Genomic DNA, 18,851 nt, shown 5'->3' on the forward strand with positions numbered 1-18,851 from the left:
GCACTCTATGCAGAAGTCATTACCCGTGTCCACGAGGGCAGCCATCATGTTGACTGACCGTATTTTTAATGCCTTCCTAAACTCTGGGCACCTTGGGGGTTGGACTGTCATTTTTCATTTTGTGAGGACACAGATGTGTGCTCTTCTCCTTCCTGCATGGCACCCCTTGTATTCAGTGCCCTTCATGGTGAGGTTTGGAGGAGTCACCCACCTCAAGGCGACAGGCCAGCTCTGGAGATGCTACAGATAGACACCGGCCAGATGGAAACAGAAGAGGAGGGGATGCTCCCTGGTGGTCTATTCTGAGGGGAGTTCTTCATGCCGCTTCCTTGTGAAATCGCGAGCCCAAGGGAGTCCAGAGACTGACCGTCTCACCCGACCCCTTCTGAAGGCATGGACAGCTCTATAACGTATTTTGGTCGCATGCTTTGTCCTTCCCACGCCCCTCACCACTCTGAGATTGCACGTCCTGCCTGGTGTGTGAGCAGCTCAACCTTCTCTAGGCCCAGCTTTCCAGAGAACCCAGGGGCAGGTGTTCCTCACTGAGTTCTCAGTGCCAGCTGGGTGGGCCCAGGCTATGTGTGATGGACGAGAGCTAAGACACCATCTCCTCACTCAGAGTTGGTCTGGGTCCCTGCTGCTCAGCTCTGGCAAGGGTGGGGACAGTGTGCTCCCTCTTATGGCCAAAAGCAGCATTGGGCACCAACCCGCCAGAAACTGTGGCCTGTTCCCTCCTGTGTGTCTGACACAGAGACTCACTCAGGCCTCAGCTGGGCCACCAGCAAGGCTGCGCTTCCATTTGTTTGTACCAAAGCAGATTCCAGGTGTGCACACGGCACATATTGTATGATGTGCAAACTAAGAGTGGCAATGAGCAGAGCCAGGGGCTGACCTAAACACACCCGTCTGTGAGAAAATTACATGAAAGCAGCTCAGGAGTTTGGTGGGGGTGGGGGTGGGGGAGCTAAACCAATGCTTACTTCATTCCAGCTTCAGAGCTTCTCCCTGTAATATCAATGTGTCCCTAGAAGATGGGGCATGAGTAGACATCTCCCAGTCTTCAGAGGGGGACCAGTCACGTGACTGCAGATAAGATTTTCCTATTATGGAGTGGAGGCCAAGGAGGCAACAATCACACCACAGTTAACCACCATCCGGTAGGCATTGAAATATGCAGGATTTCAGCTCTGGAGTCCCCAGAGGACCTGCTGACAGGACGTCAAGGAGTCCTCTCCGACCAGGGCTGGGGTGGAGGTGGTTTGTGGACTCCCAGGGCTTACCTAACAGAGTCATTGTATGGCTGGGGAAGCTGAGGTTACTGCACAAAGCTGCTAGAGACAAAGTCAGGTGAGAGTATTAGCTCCTTGAACCTTTACTACAAGTCCTCTGTGTTCTGAGGGGACACCACTGACTCCCTGGTGAGGGTCACACATGCTCCATTTCTCTGCAGTGGTTTCCTGGGACCAGCTAAGGCCTCATCATTTTTTTTTTTTTAGAGGTTTTTGCCATAGGACATGTGCACTTGCAAGGGGGGGGGGAGAAAGAGAGAGAGAGAGAGAGAAACAGTGAGAGGGAAAGTGAGAAATCACTCCCCAGAGGGGATGGCAATGCTGCAATCTCTTCTCCATTCTCCTCCTGGGATTTGGGTATGCCTGTACACATGACCGGCGTGATTTTCAAACCATGGGATCTAAGACTCAGTCCACATTCCGCCATGCAGGAGTCCAGTGACGTAACCACCATGCCATCTGCTGGCCCCAACGGCATCATCATTTAATCAGTCTTCATTTCTAAGCATAGAGAGGACTTCAGTGCACTCTGAGAGAAGCATCAGCATCTTTCAAAAAACAGACAAATCGTCAGTAGAAGCAGCTCCATTGGTGCCCTCTGGCTAAGAGGGAGGCAGGCCTGCGAGTCATATGGAGGGACAGCCATCCAAGGGACTGGTGGTGACCCCAGGAGCTCACACAGCAGCCCAGACAGAGCCTGCTCCCTGCCTAGGACCATGGGGCTGCAGCTCTTCACGCTCCCCTGCCATGGAAATTGCATCTAAAAGCAAGACACAGGCATGTGAGAACACACTGGATGAGAAAGCACCACTCCACTGCCTTCTGAGATGGTCCCTGGAGAAAGAAGATGGAAGCACATTGCACAAGGGGGTGTCTGTTTCCTTATTACCTGGTCAGCACGGTGTGAGGCCGGGCCCCTGTCCATGCAGCAGATCTCTGTTCACAAACAGCCTGCTCTCTGCTCTCCCTTTCTGCAGGCGTGTGACCCAGGACCAGGAGGAATGTCAAGCCCTGAGCCTCTCTTTTATCCCTTCTCCTCTCGAAGACCTCTCCAGGCAGAATGAATAGAATTTAAAAACTCACACCACACATTTCATCCTCTCTCCAAAGTGTACTCTAAATCCATACACAGCCTGGTCAAATTAAGAATAGCGTGTCATCCAAGCTGGAAATAAATTTATTTCCCTTGGCACTTCACGTCAGCCTCGTCTCTCACCCTGCTTGTACCTGAGATGAATATTCAATCAGCAATGCTGCTCACCGAGTAGTGCCGGGGGGGGGGGGGCGCAGCTAAACCAATGCTTACTTCATTCCAGCTTCAGAGCTTCTCCCTGTAATATCAATGTGTCCCTAGAAGATGGGGCATGAGTAGACATCTCCCAGTCTTCAGAGGGGGACCAGTCACGTGACTGCAGATAAGATTTTCCTATTATGGAGTGGAGGCCAAGGAGGCAACAATCACACCACAGTTAACCACCCTCCGGTAGGCATTGAAATATGCAGGATTTCAGCTCGGGAGTCCCCAGAGGACGTGCTGAGAGGACGTCAAGGAGTCCGGCTGGGGTGGAGGTGGTTTGTGGACTCCCAGGGCTTACCTAACAGAGTCATTGTATGGCTGGGGAAGCTGAGGTTACTGCACAAAGCTGCTAGAGACAAAGTCAGGTGAGAGTATTAGCTCCTTGAACCTTTACTACAAGTCCTCTGTGTTCTGAGGGGACACCACTGACTCCCTGGTGAGGGTCACACATGCTCCATTTCTCTGCAGTGGTTTCCTGGGACCAGCTAAGGCCTCATCATTTTTTTTTTTTTAGAGGTTTTTGCCATAGGACATGTGCACTTGCAAGGGGGGGGGGAGAAAGAGAGAGAGAGAGAGAGAAACAGTGAGAGGGAAAGTGAGAAATCACTCCCCAGAGGGGATGGCAATGCTGCAATCTCTTCTCCATTCTCCTCCTGGGATTTGGGTATGCCTGTACACATGACCGGCGTGATTTTCAAACCATGGGATCTAAGACTCAGTCCACATTCCGCCATGCAGGAGTCCAGTGACGTAACCACCATGCCATCTGCTGGCCCCAACGGCATCATCATTTAATCAGTCTTCATTTCTAAGCATAGAGAGGACTTCAGTGCACTCTGAGAGAAGCATCAGCATCTTTCAAAAAACAGACAAATCGTCAGTAGAAGCAGCTCCATTGGTGCCCTCTGGCTAAGAGGGAGGCAGGCCTGCGAGTCATATGGAGGGACAGCCATCCAAGGGACTGGTGGTGACCCCAGGAGCTCACACAGCAGCCCAGACAGAGCCTGCTCCCTGCCTAGGACCATGGGGCTGCAGCTCTTCACGCTCCCCTGCCATGGAAATTGCATCTAAAAGCAAGACACAGGCATGTGAGAACACACTGGATGAGAAAGCACCACTCCACTGCCTTCTGAGATGGTCCCTGGAGAAAGAAGATGGAAGCACATTGCACAAGGGGGTGTCTGTTTCCTTATTACCTGGTCAGCACGGTGTGAGGCCGGGCCCCTGTCCATGCAGCAGATCTCTGTTCACAAACAGCCTGCTCTCTGCTCTCCCTTTCTGCAGGCGTGTGACCCAGGACCAGGAGGAATGTCAAGCCCTGAGCCTCTCTTTTATCCCTTCTCCTCTCGAAGACCTCTCCAGGCAGAATGAATAGAATTTAAAAACTCACACCACACATTTCATCCTCTCTCCAAAGTGTACTCTAAATCCATACACAGCCTGGTCAAATTAAGAATAGCGTGTCATCCAAGCTGGAAATAAATTTATTTCCCTTGGCACTTCACGTCAGCCTCGTCTCTCACCCTGCTTGTACCTGAGATGAATATTCAATCAGCAATGCTGCTCACCGAGTAGTGCCGGGGGGGGGGGGGGGGGGGGGGTGTAGTACACAAAAAAGGGGGGGGGGGGGTAGTTGTTGCCGCCCAGCCCCTCCCTTCTGCCTGGCGGGCCTGGGAATCTGTGCGTTATGACACCCCATGAAGGCGCTTCTTGGCTCTAACACATGATGGAGACTGATGTCCTGCATTGGATTTTGACAGTTCCCAGAAAATCTGGTGAGGGCCAGAGGGAACCAGGTCCTTGCCCTTAACTTCATACATTTCTCCTGAAATTTTCAGCATCCCCTCTCTATCCACACCCATGTTTCCAATCATGAGTCAGGTTCTAGCAAGTGTTGGATGGGAGTGATGGGACCGTCAATTCTCTTAGAGGATGGCAGCCTGGCCCTGGCCCTGGGCCTTTGACTGCCAGCAGAAGGGCTCCAGAAGCCCAGGGCAGTTCTATTGGTGAAAGAGTCAGTTTGGACCTGGCCTCGTCCCTCCTAAAAGGAGACCTTGAGGCAATACCTAGGTGCCAGTGGTGTGTCTGGAAGGTAGAAGTTCTGTGAGTGAGCTGGTGCAGGAGAGGGGGAAGGGAGAAGAGCTGATCAGCAGAGTACTGAGTACTGAGGAGCGAGTGCTGCTGGGGGCAGCTGGCTCCACGTGGGAACTCTCCGAGGTGGGTCAGGGATCACGTCTCACAACTGTTGCACAGAGGAGAAGCTTGAGATGTTGCCCACCAATCCCCTACCCTGCAAGGTTTGAGGGGTCCTCCTGGGATTAACTTTCCAGCCTGTCCACTGAAAGGCCAGGCAAGCTCCCTCCTGCAGATTCGCCCAGGATCCCGGAGGCCTGTGTCTGTGTAAGGAGGGATGGGTGCTCCACCAGCATCTGCAGGCAGATATATGTGTCACACAGCACGGCCCCTCCCAGACAACCATTTCCCTGCTTCTCTGCCAAAGAGGCAGTTCAGTCCCTGGGGAGAAAACATGAAGCTGCGGGTCGCCCCGGGAGCTGGCTCCCCACGATGGTGTGGGTCACTTAGGGGACTTTCTGGGGTCATTGCAGCTGCATACAGCCCTACTCGTCCTGTCAGTTTTAGAGCCCCACACCCATATGAGAAGTGGCCCTGCTCCTTCACTTTCCAAATGTGTTTGGGGAGGAGGAAGTGGGGTGGAGGTGCATCAGAACCACCTCCCGGAGAGTGTGGGCACCCGTAACATTCCCTTTGCTGGGTTCTCCTGAATCGCCCTGTCCATGGGCCGAGCATCTGATTTGCCAGCTGGGAGCTCGAGGGGTCTTGGTCCCCAGGCACCAACACATGTGGAATGACGTCAGCATGCAGACTGGTCCTCGGCCCCCCTCTCCTCAGTGGGGTGGAGTGGGGCTGCTGTGGCATGAGCCTCCCACGGTGCCATCACTTCCAGCAGCTGAGGCTATGTGGGGCAAGCCTGAGGCAGAATTGCTCAGCAGCAGGAGAAACGGCGAGTGGTTGAGAGAGATTTACTGCAGGGACGAGGAATGTCCTCTCTGCAGAAGGGGGAGCAGGGGCGATGGAGCGCTGACCAGCCTCAGGTCTGCCCTGACGGACACACCATTTACAAGGACTTGTCTGACATCATTACCATCCAGTTGTCAGTTAGGGCATCTGCAAAGTTTTTTGTGGCCATTCATTTAGTTGCAAAGTGACTAATTAGGCCCTAAGGTCATGTAAGAACTTGTTCAGAGCAGCACTGATAATTTCAGGTATTTATCAGCAAAGGTGTGTAGGAGTTCACCCAGCACCCCCTGACTACACTCTGTCTGGAGCCAGCAAGACCTTTTTAGAGAACATCCTCTAATCTCAACCCTGACCTCAACCGATCAAAGTGTTTTAACTCCCTCTTCAAGGACGATGAGTCCAGGGGCAGGTTCTGCCTCACAATGGGCCAGTGTGGAAATTTCTGGATTAGAAACAAGGTCCAAGGTTCCCTTCCTGGGAGAGAGCAGGTGCCAGCCACACTCCTACATCTAGAATAGTCCTGCAATGGAGTCACTACTTGGTTATGTTAACGATAATCCACTGTAGTTCTCTGGGAGCCGTCTCTCTTCTGTGCAGGACAAATAGCTGAATGCAGATGCAATCAGAGTCCCACCCTGCATCCTTCAGTCCCTCCAGGAACATGGTATTATATTTGATTTGCTAGTTTTCTAGTGGCTTTTCTTCAATATTTGGGCTTTCCTGCCATTACGGGACTAGAGAACCAATGTGGGGTTTCTGCCAGTTGCTGACTACGTCAATTAAAGTTATGAACTTGGGAACTAGGGAGATAACCACAGGGCGGGTATAAGAGCCTACCTGGCCCACGATGAGGTGAATCTGAGCTCAAATTGTTTATCACCTGATCTCCAAAAGCCTCTATTTTTTTTTTTTTTTTTTAACTGGAAGACATGGTGAGTTTCTGGGTTTTCAGAAATTAGTGTCCACTGTGGTTTGGATGATAGTTTGTTCTTCAAAGGGTTGTGTTTTGAAATTTGGCCCCTGGGTTAATGACAAAGGGAGGTGATAAGAGGTGAGGCCTAGTGGGTGATTGAGTCATGGAGGCATTACTCTTCTGAGTGGATTAAGCTGTCTCACGAGGCCCAGTGAGATCTAGCGCTTGTGAGAAAGAGCTAATTCCTGGCAGAGCTAGGTTCTTATACAAGGAAGGTGACTGTCCTCAAGTGTCTCTGTCTCTGCATGTCCTTGCCTTCTCTCTGCCAGCCCAAGCCTTTGAACTTTCCTGCCACCAGGAATGTGAGTCAAATAAATCTTTATTACTATTGTTAGTTTTGTTATTGGAGACATGTGCTTGTCAGAGAGAGATAGAGAGGTGGGGTGGAAAGGAATAAACCACTTCCTGGGGGACGGCCATGCCACAACCCCTTCTTTTCCATTCTCTTCTTGGGATTTTGGACATGCTTGCACATGTGCTTGGTGTGCCTGGGGTATTTTTCAAGCTGCTGGGTCTAGGACTCAAACTCTGTGGCTGATCATTAGGACCCAGCTTCATTAACCACCTTGCCACTGACTAGCCCAAACTCTATTTTTTTTTTTTTTTTGAGAGAGAGTTTTGTTGCTAGGGCACATGTGCTCACTAGAGAGAAAGAGAGACAGGGAGAGAGAAATTGAAAAATCACCTCTGGGGGGGTTGGCCACGCTGCAATGCCTTCTCCTCTATTCTCCTCTCGGGATCTTGGGGGCACACACACACACACACACACACACACACACACACACACACACATATACGACCAGTATGAGTTTAAAGCTGGGGGGTCTGGGACCCAGCTACATGGGAGTCCAGTGATGCAACCATTATACCATCTGCTGGTCCCCTAATCTCTGTCTTTTATAATCAGATATTTCTGTTAGCAACACAATAGTGACCTAAAATAGTGCCAGTTCAAAGTCAGTGTCCAGTAATCCCTAGAAAGTATGATTAATTTCCTTCCATAGTGGGCACAGTGGCCACAGTCCCTTTGGAGAAAGCTGAGAGGAAGATAAAACATATGTTTTTGGCAGGTAGTAGTGTAGTGGGTCTTTCCTCCAGGGCTCAGTGAACTGGCTTGAGTTTGGGAACTGAGTTGCTGTGACTATTTTGGTGATTCAAGCCAGACTTCCGTTCACCTGGAGTTTGGTTCTCTTGCCAATAAGTTGGCAGGAAGCCTGTTACTACACATCAGAGCATGGTAACCCTCTGCTCCAAACATCCATAACTTCCCTGTGAGATGCCAGGTACCCTGCCCCTCTCTCTCTCCAACTCCCTCTCCCTGGCTCGCTTTCCTGCTGGTGCCATGGCCTCCTTGCTGTTTTTGGAATTATCCAGGTGCGTTCCCACCTCAGTTCACTTCTTGGCTCCTCCCTCAGGCCCAACATGCCTGAACCTCACCTGTCTCCAGTCTGCTCAGGTGACAACTTCTCAGTAAGTCCTACCCTGACCACGCCTTTTGAATTTGTAAACTCCCTGTTTTCTATATCCCCTACCATCTTTTCAGTTTTACTTTTCTTCAAAACACTTATCATTACCTTATATACAACATGCTTTAATGTCTCCCCACCCCCCCAAAAAAAAAAACACTTTAGTCTCCCTTGTGTAGAACACTCTCTAGCACACACTCATAATTAATGTTTTGTGCATGCAGGAATAACTTTATTAGAGCTATTTCTCAATTACTTTGTTTTAAGCCTGTGGCATTAGACAGAAGCTAGTCAACTAGCCCTCCAATCCTGACTTGGAGCAACAGGGTGGATGATTAGAAAAGACAGGTGCTCTACATTAACGTGGCCCAGTGCCAATGAAGCCTCCTTCCTCCCCAAATCATCAATAAGCAGTTGGAGGGAGTTACTGTTCACTGACCAACTTGCTTCATTGGACATTTGAGATGTTTCCCCTGGGTGAAGCATCCCATCTGAGAAGCCCTATGGCATTGGGTCTATCTTAGGTCACCACTATAGCTCAGGCCTATGTGAGCCCTCTGGTCAGGCTGCTCATTTCAGAGTCCAGGGAGGTTTGGGTATTGCTAGGTTGGACCTTTGATACTTCTTGAAAGTGCAGGCATTAGGGAGTTAGAGGATTTAAAGATGCTCCTGGGGGGAACATCAATTCTGGGTTTTTCAAAAGGATTCCCTTTACCCCAGCTGCCACCATTAGTCTCTACCAGGGAAATGGCAATCTAGGGAGGACCTCCCAAATAGTAGGGGAACTACTCAAAATCATCTTATGTTACTGCATCTCCTTGGATCTTCTTTCCCCTAGAAAACATTCTATTATGTTGTCCTCTTACCTGTTTGCCTTTCTTCATGACTGAACAGCCAGCAGGAAAAAAAAAAAGCAGTGCCTGATGGTTGGCTGGTTTGTAGCAGCTATTCTCCTTAGGGATATAGTGTGAACTTTTCAATGCAGATTTTCATAATTCCCGAAAGAAACTCAAAATTACATTCCTCGAGTGACCTCATTTTCTTGATATTCAGCCCAATTTCTTTCATGTTTGGATTTAAAGTGGCAACATGGCCTCTTGGGGGGAGGGTGAGAATCTTTGCCTATAATTCTGCAGTTCCTGTTCGGATTTCTCTTAGGGTGTAGTGCAATTTTGCATCATGCAGAGGCCTCTCATTTGTAGCACTTGCTATCAGTTTTGCTGTGAGACTTTGCTCAGTGTCTGTCTGCTAAGGTAAAATTATTATCTTTTCTAGCTCTATGACCTCAGATTGCCCAGTGTGATAATGAATTTTAGGTCAACTTGCTTGGGTTATGGGATACCCAGATAGCTGGTAAAACATTATCCTGGATGTGTCTGTGAGATGTTACAATTAATAGACTGGGTAAAGATCACCCTCACTAGCATGGATGGCCATTATTCCAATCTGTTGAGGTCCCAGAAAGAACAAGGCAGAGGAAGGGCAAATTCACTTTCTCTTCTGTAACTGGAACACCATCTTCTCCTGCCCTCAGACATCAGAACTCCAGGTTTTCTGGCCTTTAACCACAGTCCAAAGTATACCACCTGTGTTCCTGGTTTTCTAACTTTAAGATGATGTATCTTGGGGGGCCGGCAAGTGGTGTGGTGGTTAAGGGCGCTGGACTCCCACATGGCCACCCGTGGTTCAAGTCCTGGACCTGGTGGTTTGCTTTCTCACTTTCTCTCCCCCACCCCTCTCTCTCTCCCCTGCCCCCGTTCCTCTTCAGTAAAACTTTTTTAAAAAAAGTAAATAAAATAATTCTTTAAAAAAACAAGATGATATATCTTGGAACTTCTCATCCTTCATAATCACAGGAGCCTATTCCCATAGTAAGTTTCCTCTCATCTCTCTCTATACATCCTGTTGGTTCTGTTTCTTTGGAAAACTATGACTAGTACACCTGGAACAGACTAGGTGCTCAACAAGTTACTTGATTTCTGAATGAGAAGTTTGAGATGCTTTCAAGAACTTACATAGCAAGACCTGCTGCTGTGTTCTCATTAAAGCCATCGTTGGGGAGACAGATGGCAATTAAAGGTTGGAAGACAGAATAGAGTAACCAGGAGTTATTGATTTGAATTGTACCACAATGTATGTGAAGTTGTACTACGGTAGAGATTTATAGCACGAAGTTAGGAATGCCAGCCTCTAAAAGCTGGAAGAATGTGTTGTTGGGGACGGGCAGGAAACAGCCTTGGGGGCCCCGCCTCACACACAGGAGGGAAGACATAATCAGAAACAATTGTGGGGTTGAAAAAACGTGTTTCCTGCTTGTGTGAGCATGACCTCATTGAATTTGGTTGCAAAGTAGAAGTCGTTATTCACTTCATTCTTCACACATGGAAGCCGAGGCTTGGAGAGTGTAAGTGGCAAAGCTACTGATGGCCTCCTGACTTTGCAGCCCAGGTGAGAAGACGCTTGGTAAAATTTCCCAGTTATGTGGGGAATACGGATACATCCTGCATGTCCAGAAGAGAGGCTAGGCCAGGACAGTAGCTAGAAACAGTCACAGCCCTTGTGGGGAAGCTGCCGAGGGGACCAGGCAGTGCTGGTGAAGATGGAGTAACTGGTAAGACTCTGGCAGGGATGGCAGCTCAGTCAGGAGCAAGAGGTCCATAGCCTGTCCTGGAGGCCAGGTCCCGCCTGATGCATCTCAGTGTGGGACTCTGACATCGGCACGCCTACGAATGATGTCACACAACTAGGGGAAGGAAAACCCAGACACATTTTGTGGCTGTTCCACTGGGGAAATGAAGCCATGGCTCCCTTAGCATGATCACAAGGCTCCCTTGGAAAGATATCAAAAAAAAAAAAATCTATCCACCTTTTTTTCCTGGATTTCCTGTAAAAAGTTTCAAACTCCTTCAGAAAACCTGGAAAATATTTTGAAATGTCTTATAGGAAATCTAGGCAAAAAAAAAGTCCTTTTTTATAGCCATTCATTTCTCTTTATTTACAGTTTGTGTTCAATGCAAATCAGTTCCATAACGTGAGAAGTTACTAAGAATCAAAGCAGAAATACACAGACACAAGATACACTCCAAAATAGATGGCCAGCATTCAGGTGTGAAGCGAAGGGGAGCGTGCATTCACACACAGTCGCCTCAGATCTGCTCAGTCTGGTTCTTCTCAGGTACGTTTCTAAGGACGAGGGGAAATGACTTGGTGGCCATGAGATACTGGAACAGAACCTAAGCATCCGTGTGTGACCATGCGGACGAAATACTTCAGGGGTGTGTAGTTTTAAAAAGGTTTTCGTGTTGAGGCTGTTGGAAAAGATTTTCCAGAATCAAGCTCACTTGAGGTTCTAACTATCTAAAAATATTGACTGATAACAGAAAGTGTTCCAAATGTGGCTATTCTTTAAACCTATCCATAGCCTATCTATAGGGTTTTTTTTTTAAAAAAAAGTATTTACAGAAAGAGTATAAAAGTTTCTGTGAATTTTAAGCAAGTTAGCTTCCATTCTTCACTTCCCAAATACCTGATTTACAGTTTTGGCTCCTTCACATATTTACCTTTTTAATTTCAAGATTTGCAATTCTACCTTCAAAACATCATTTTTTAAATGTAAAAAATGCAGAAATTTAACGTATGCAGAAATAAAAAGCAACATTTTTAAATTAGTTGAGGTCAATGTGATTCTACTCTTTTAAAATGGTTTAACTAAAAAAAAAAGTTTAAATGAACCTGGTGCTCTTGTCCAATGAAAACAGGTGACAGAAAATGTCTACCATTTGACTTCATAAGGTTAAGCAATATTCACCCAGTTTGCTTGTGTTTGGGAGTGGATTTCAATCCATCATTGCCCTAGCACATTTCAATGACTACATAAAAGATCAAATGCAATGTCCAACCCAAAGCCTCAGAGGAAAAGGGTTCAGTTCCCCAGAAAACAGTGATAGCTTTATGACGTGAAATTTTACTAGAGTGTATCGGCATTAAATTAGTACTGCTGAAACGATACGCTGAGGGTTTACGGTAACGCCTGAAGTTCCTTCTATTGTACATATAAATAGAATCATGAAACTCTTCATATTACCTAATTGTTTTATGGCCTTATGGATTTAATGAACCAAATGGAAACGGAATCTCCATTCTACATCCCATTCTTTATCTCTAGATAAGACACAATCTATTCTTAATTTCAAGGTAGAGTTTTACGTGTCCATTTTCTTAAGCCACATTTAAGGAAATCATGTCTTAACTAATTTTGAGTGTTATCTCTTCACCTTGTACACGAAACTCCAGTAGGTTTAATCTTGGCATTTATCATCTGGTCAAGTCCTTCATATGTTCTTCAACCAATCAAATCGTATTCACAACATCTTCTGTGTCGATAAAATAAGGTGTGGAATTAGTAGATTCGATGACCTGTTTCTGTTTTGTTTTGTTCTGCTTTGTTTTCCTTACCACACTGGACTTGTAGATGCCGTTTGGATTGGGTTTAGAAGATGGGGAAGTGTAGTTATTTCTTGGCCTGAGTCTCTCAACAGTAGAGGTGTAGGAGAGAAAGCGAGATCATAAGGAGACTGGCTGTTGACTGTAGGGCACTGCCAACGGCCTTGGTGGTGGCATTAGCTGGGTTTCGGGCAGCCGAGATATTCTGGGAGGAGTTACTTGGAAGTGTTACAACAATTGTTTGATTTGAATAAATCTGCGTGGGCAGGAGGAGCGCCAGCAGCAGCAGCTCCAGCCCCAGCCTGGCCACCATTGCTCTGCCCATGTCCGCTCTGTCGGCGTGCGGTGCATCTGGCAGGAAACGGGTGCTTCAAGAGGCGCTGGCTCCCAGGCAGGCTCAGGCAAGGTCAAAAAGAAGTCCTACTGGACTGATGGGGAGGAGGTGCAGGTCAGGTGACCACATTGGAAAGGCACCTGTAGAAAGGAAGGCTAGTCACACAGATTCTGGTTGCAGGGGCAGAAGGCCACAGAAGGTGGATCGGGACAACTAGGGATGAGGGTGGGGAAAATCTAGAGCAGAGACAAAATGTGGTTTCTCTGGAAAGAGCAGCAGCAGGAGCCAGAGAGAGATGAGGCCCAGCCCTGCAGCTTCCTCAGTCACTCTTTTTTAAAATTTTTATTTTAATTTATATTTAATCACATTTGTCTTTACGGTGTACAACATTGCTTTTTTCAGCACGAATATCATGCATTATCAGTTAAGGAGACACCACTCTATACATTATCATCAGAAAATAGCTTTTCTTTCTTTTTTTTTTTTTGGTCAGTTAAATAAACTTTTATTCTTCCTGTTCCCCTCCCTCCCTCCCTCCACTATCTACCTCTGTATTATCCCATCCTTACTTTCTCTAGTATCTATCGTTGCCCTCCCTGCTTCAATACCTTCCAAACTTTCAGTTTCTGCTCTATAGCATAATCGTATATATTGAGTGGGGACATACAAAGTCTGTCTTTCATAGTCTGGCTTGCATCACTTAGCGTTAAGTCTTCTATATGCACTCATTTTGTATCAAATGTCATGGTCTCATTGTTTTTTATGACTGAGTAATATTCCATAGAGTACATATGCCACATTTTTTCAATCCAATGATCTATTTTTGGACTTTTGGTTTCATTCCATGTCCTAGCAATTGTAAATAATGCTTCAATAAACATGGACATGCAAGTGTTTTTCCAACTGAGGATTTTTCTATCCTTTGGGTAAATACCTAAGAGTGGAATTATTGAGTTGTATGGTAGCTCTCTTTGTAGATTTCTGAGGAATCTCATCATTCTCCCAAGTGGTTGTACTAATTTACGTTCCCACCAACAGTGTAGGAGAGCTTCTTTTTCATCATAGCCTGGCCAGCACTTATCACTGTTTATTTCTTAATTTTAGCCATTTTGACTAGGGTTAAGTGGTATCTCATTGTGGTCTTTATTTGCTTTTCCCTTATGATGAGCAATGTCGAGCACGTTTTCATGTGCTTTTGGGCCATTCGTATGTCTTCTTCAGAGGATTGTCGGTTTAGTTCCTCTTCCCATCTTTTAATCGGATTGACTACTTTTTTGTGTGTATAAGCTGCTCAAGTTCCCTATATATTCTGGTTGTCAGTCCCTTATCTGAGGTATAATTTGCAAATACCTTCTCCTACTATGAGAGTTGTCTTCTCAGTCCTCACCAGCATGGAGAAGGCCAGTGTCCAGGATAAATCAAACCCTGTAAAATCATGCAGTGGTGGCTCCATCAACTACCCTAAGGCTTGGAATCTACAAAGATGCTTTGGCCAAAGTCAGTGAAGAGCAGATAGAGATTTGCTTTTGTTGACCCTTTAGCGAAACTGTGCAAGGAAGCTCACACATAATAATGTTTCCTAAGAACTATCTCATGAAGGATACATTCTTCTTCCCATACAGATGGGAAGGCCCAGTTCTGGAGAGGTGTAAGCTGTCAGTCTGGATGGAATTCTCACATGCAGGGACTGGAAGTTAGCTCAAATGTCTCCACATGTCTGTCATTGTTCACACATGTACCTTTTTTGTATGTGTGTTTCCTAGCTTGGACATGACCAGTCACATAGTCTATTCATTAGGGTAGGTTTAGTCATACCAGATGTCAGCTTGTACTCAAATAGTACAAGGGAAGAGATGAGGTCTTCTTTATCCAAGCAGCCCCACCATTCTCAGAGAACGGAAGCAGCCCTGGCTCAGCTGGTGTTTGTTCTGTGTTCGGCCCACTGAGTTGACGTCCCTTGGCTGTAAGGTGGTCAGAATGTACTTTCATACATTTTGCTCTTATGCATCTTACAGAATAGGGGGGCAGGAAAGAGAGCTTCCAGAGTTTGGTCATTTTCTGAACCTTTGATTTCCTACTTTGGCAGACAATCTACAAATGTAAGAGGATCCTGAACTGGATTTGTGATGAAATGGCTTTGAGGCTTCCAGAAATTCCTCAGAAGGCTGTAAATAGGCCAGGCATTTATTTATTTATTTATTTATTCATTTAGCCTTAGGACATGTGCACTTGCCAGAGAGAGAGAGAGAGAGACAGTGAGAGGAAAAGTGAGAAATCACCCCCCATGGGGAATGGCCACACTGCAGTCCCTTCTCTTTTATTTCCCTCCCCAAATCTTGGACATACACATGCATACACCCAGCATGGTTTTCAAGCTACCAGGTCCAGGACTTGAACTGCAATTGGCCATGTGGGAGTCCAATGATGTAACCACTGTACCATCTGCTTGTCCCAGGAAACAGCTTGGCTTGTCCCTTCTTTGTTCATTGTAGGTTTCATTACACAGAGTTCTAAACTGTCCCTTCCAAGAAGCAGAACCATTCTCTATATGCCTGTCCTTAGTCCAATGCATGGCAAGAGTGGTAGCATTGAGAAATGGCAGGCAGGTGGGATGCAGAATGCATGTTGGCCTCATCTACTTCGTTCAGGATGGAGGTCTTGTCTGGCTGGACTGGCCTTCCCTGTGCAGTCATGTGTGTCTGTAAGTGAAGCATAACTCTTATTTCATGCACTTGGCCAGCAGTTCTCCACCCCTGTGAGTTCAGCTACATGCCAGTTTCTAGACTGGAAGAGACAAAGCATGCACTCCATGCATGCTGGCCCAACTCACTGGTCCATCTTTGCCTTATGGAAATGCTTGCTTATTAGTTACGACTGAGTTGCTGAAGCAGGGGATCACCTAGTCTTGATGGATCAAGATGCGGGGAAGGAAACAAAGGGGGTTTAGGGCCATTGCTAGGGCTTTTGGCTCCCCTGGAGAGTTGAGATAGGTGAGACACATACCTGGACACTGGGCCCAAGGGTGTGATTTCTCCTCCAGTTGTACATGGGTCAACAGAGCTCATGAGTCCCAGGGATGTCCCTGCATCTCCCCATTGTAGGCATCCATGAGCTAATTGTTCTGGCTACCAGAAAGTCACTCAGAATGCATCATGGAGGCCTTTAGATAAGGCCTTTCATCTCTCAGCTAAACTAATAGCTATCAGCACACGCTTTTGTTCTATAGCTAACATTACAGAAAATGCTGAAAGACCGAATAACTCTACCCTAAGATGTAGAGAAAGGGAAAGATTTCTGGTTTTGTTTTCACCTCTTCTATTCAACATCGACTAGAGGTTGTAGCCAGTGCAAAGAAACAAGGAAAAGAAACAAAAGTATAAATATTGGAAAGGAAGAAGGGAAACTCTACTTATGTGCAGATGATAGAAAACAGAAAATCATAAGGAATTTACAAAAGAAAATAAAACAGCTTGGGCTAATAAGTGGAATTTTTCAACATCACAGAATACCAAGTCCATATGTAAAAAAAATGTATTTTCACACACTATTGCTGAATTAAAATGAAATTAGAAACTGACATCTACATAATAGTATCAAAAGCCTCCAATACTTAAGGATAAATTTAACAAAAGTTATACCAAACTTCTACACCTAAACTATAAAACATTGCTAAGAGCTATCAAAGGAAGAGAAATATACCATGTCTTTGATTGGTAGGCTTATATTATTAGGAGATCAATTCTTTCCAAATTGATCGGGTCATTCAATGAAATCCCAGTTGAATTTCCTGCAAATTTTTTCCCCTATAAGTTGACAAGATAATTTAAAAATTTATATGGAAGGTACAGGTCTAAAATATCCAGTGCAGTCTTGAAAATAAAGGGCAGAGTCAGAAGACTAGACAAAATTACTACAAGACGGCAGAGTTTACATCAGTGAAACAACAAATAGATTGCGGAAATGGAGCAGAGAGCCAGAGATGGGTTGATGGTTTCCATCAAATGATTTTTGACGAGAGATGAACCAAATAATTCAGCAGGGGAAGTGATGGTGCTAGAGAAACTGGATATCCCTATAAGGAGAAAATGGAAAGAACCTTGACCCCTCCTCCTGTCTTCATGACTGAGAAGTTAGGCAAAGATTTCCTTGAGAAGACACAGAAAACACAAACCATAAAATAAAGGAGGGGTAAATTGGAGTATAGTGTGGGAAGGGGGATAACGCTCATGGTGGAGATAACTGATGAGCACACCTCATCCTGGTGCCCAAGGTCAACCTCATGGTGATAGGTCAGGTCAGAGAAGGAGCCCCACAACAGGATATGATGAAATGGTACCTACCTCTCTTCTTTGGTCTTTCTCCCAAAAGCCTACCACCCTAGTCTAATTATGAGAAAGACATTAGACAATCACAATAGAGTGACATTCTCCAGCATATCAGCCCTACTCTGCAAAACTGTCAAAAATCACAAAGAACAAGGAAAGTCTGAGTCACTGTCCCAGCTGAGAGGAGCTTAAGGAGACATAATGACTAAATGTCATGTGGAATCCTGGATTGGATTCTGGGACAGAAAATGGCCATCAGATAAAAACAGGGAGAATTGGGCCAGCCTGTGGTGTGGTGGTTAAGGAGACTAGCTGTCACATGGCTGACTATATGGTTTGAATCCCAAACCTGGTGGCTAGAGAAACATGGCTGGCATGTGTACTTGTGTGCCCAAAATCCTGAAAGGAGGGAGAGATGGAGGAAAAGAGATCGTGGCATGACCATCCTACGTGGAGGTCTTTTCTCCCTTTCTCTCTATATCTCTTAGTCTTTCTCCAGTGAGCACATATGCCCTCTGGCAAGTTAAACAACAACAAAAAAAATGAGATTATCTGAATAAACTATGGGCTTTAGTTAATAATTATGTACCAATATTGGCTCATAAATTCTGATAAATGTACCATTAATAAGATATTACTAATAGGGAAACTGGGTGTGGAGAATATGGGAACTCTCTGCACTTTCTTTATAATAATTCTATGAATCTGAAACTATTAAAAATAAAAAAGTTTATTAGAAAAATAGCCTCAGTAGTTGGGGGGAGTAGTGATAAACTGAACTTTATCAAAGCTAAAAATTATTCATCAAAAAGCATCCTCAAGGAAATGAAGAGCCTTGGAACAGCAGGTGGCATGGCGGTTGAGGCACTAGACTCCCACATGACTGACAGCAGCTTGAGACCTGCACTGGATGAGTTAGCATACGTGCCCAAAATCCCAGGAGGAGAATGGAGGAGAAGAAGTTGTGCATGGCCATACCTCCAGGGCATGATCTCTCACTTTCCCTCTCACTGTTTCTCTCTGTCTCCGGTGAGCACGCACACTCTATGGTAAAAACCTGAAAAGAAAAAAAAAAAAAAGGAAAATGAAAAGCCTTGCCACAAATTGAGTGAAAATGTACACAATGAATGTGTCTAATGACAAATTACATAAACAATGCTGGAAACCCAACAATTGGAGACCACTTAATTCTAAAAAATGGTCAAAAGACTTGAGTAAACACTTTGGAAGATACAGAAATAGCTGATAAGCTCGAGAAATAGTGCTCAACTTCTTAGTTATCAAAAAACAAAATTGAAGGCGGGTCATGTAGCCTCATAGCTCAAGGAGCCAGATCCCACATGGCCAACTGTGGTTTGAATACCAGCCCTGACAGCTTGAAAAACACACTGGGTGCATGTGTCTTTGCGTCCCCAATTCCAACAGGATGGAGAAATGAAGGAAAAGGGATTGCAGTGTGACCACGCCCCATTGGGGGGTGGTTTCCCTTCTCTTACTCGCTCTGTCTCTCTCTGGTGAGTGCGTGTTCTCTCTGGCAATTAAAAACAACCACACACACAACTGGTATGCTCAGTGGAATACCCTACACACCTGCAGAGGGGCTAAATGGGAAAGACCTCAGACCACAGAAGCCAGACACTCTAGGGTATCTGAAATGCTCACTTAATACTAGTAAAAGTATAAAA

General features: G+C 46.0%; 1 pseudogene; it reads right to left on the minus strand.

The window, feature by feature from the left end:
- Window positions 1-12,595: 12,595 nt before the first annotated feature.
- On the minus strand, window positions 12,596-12,847 carry LOC102497460 (signal transducer CD24 pseudogene; annotated as a pseudogene).
- Between the last annotated feature and the right edge of the window lie 6,004 nt (window positions 12,848-18,851).

Source organism: Tupaia chinensis, unplaced genomic scaffold (genome assembly GCF_000334495.1).
Source record: "Tupaia chinensis unplaced genomic scaffold, TupChi_1.0 Scaffold000052_1, whole genome shotgun sequence".
NCBI classification, from domain to species: Eukaryota; Metazoa; Chordata; class Mammalia; order Scandentia; family Tupaiidae; genus Tupaia; species Tupaia belangeri.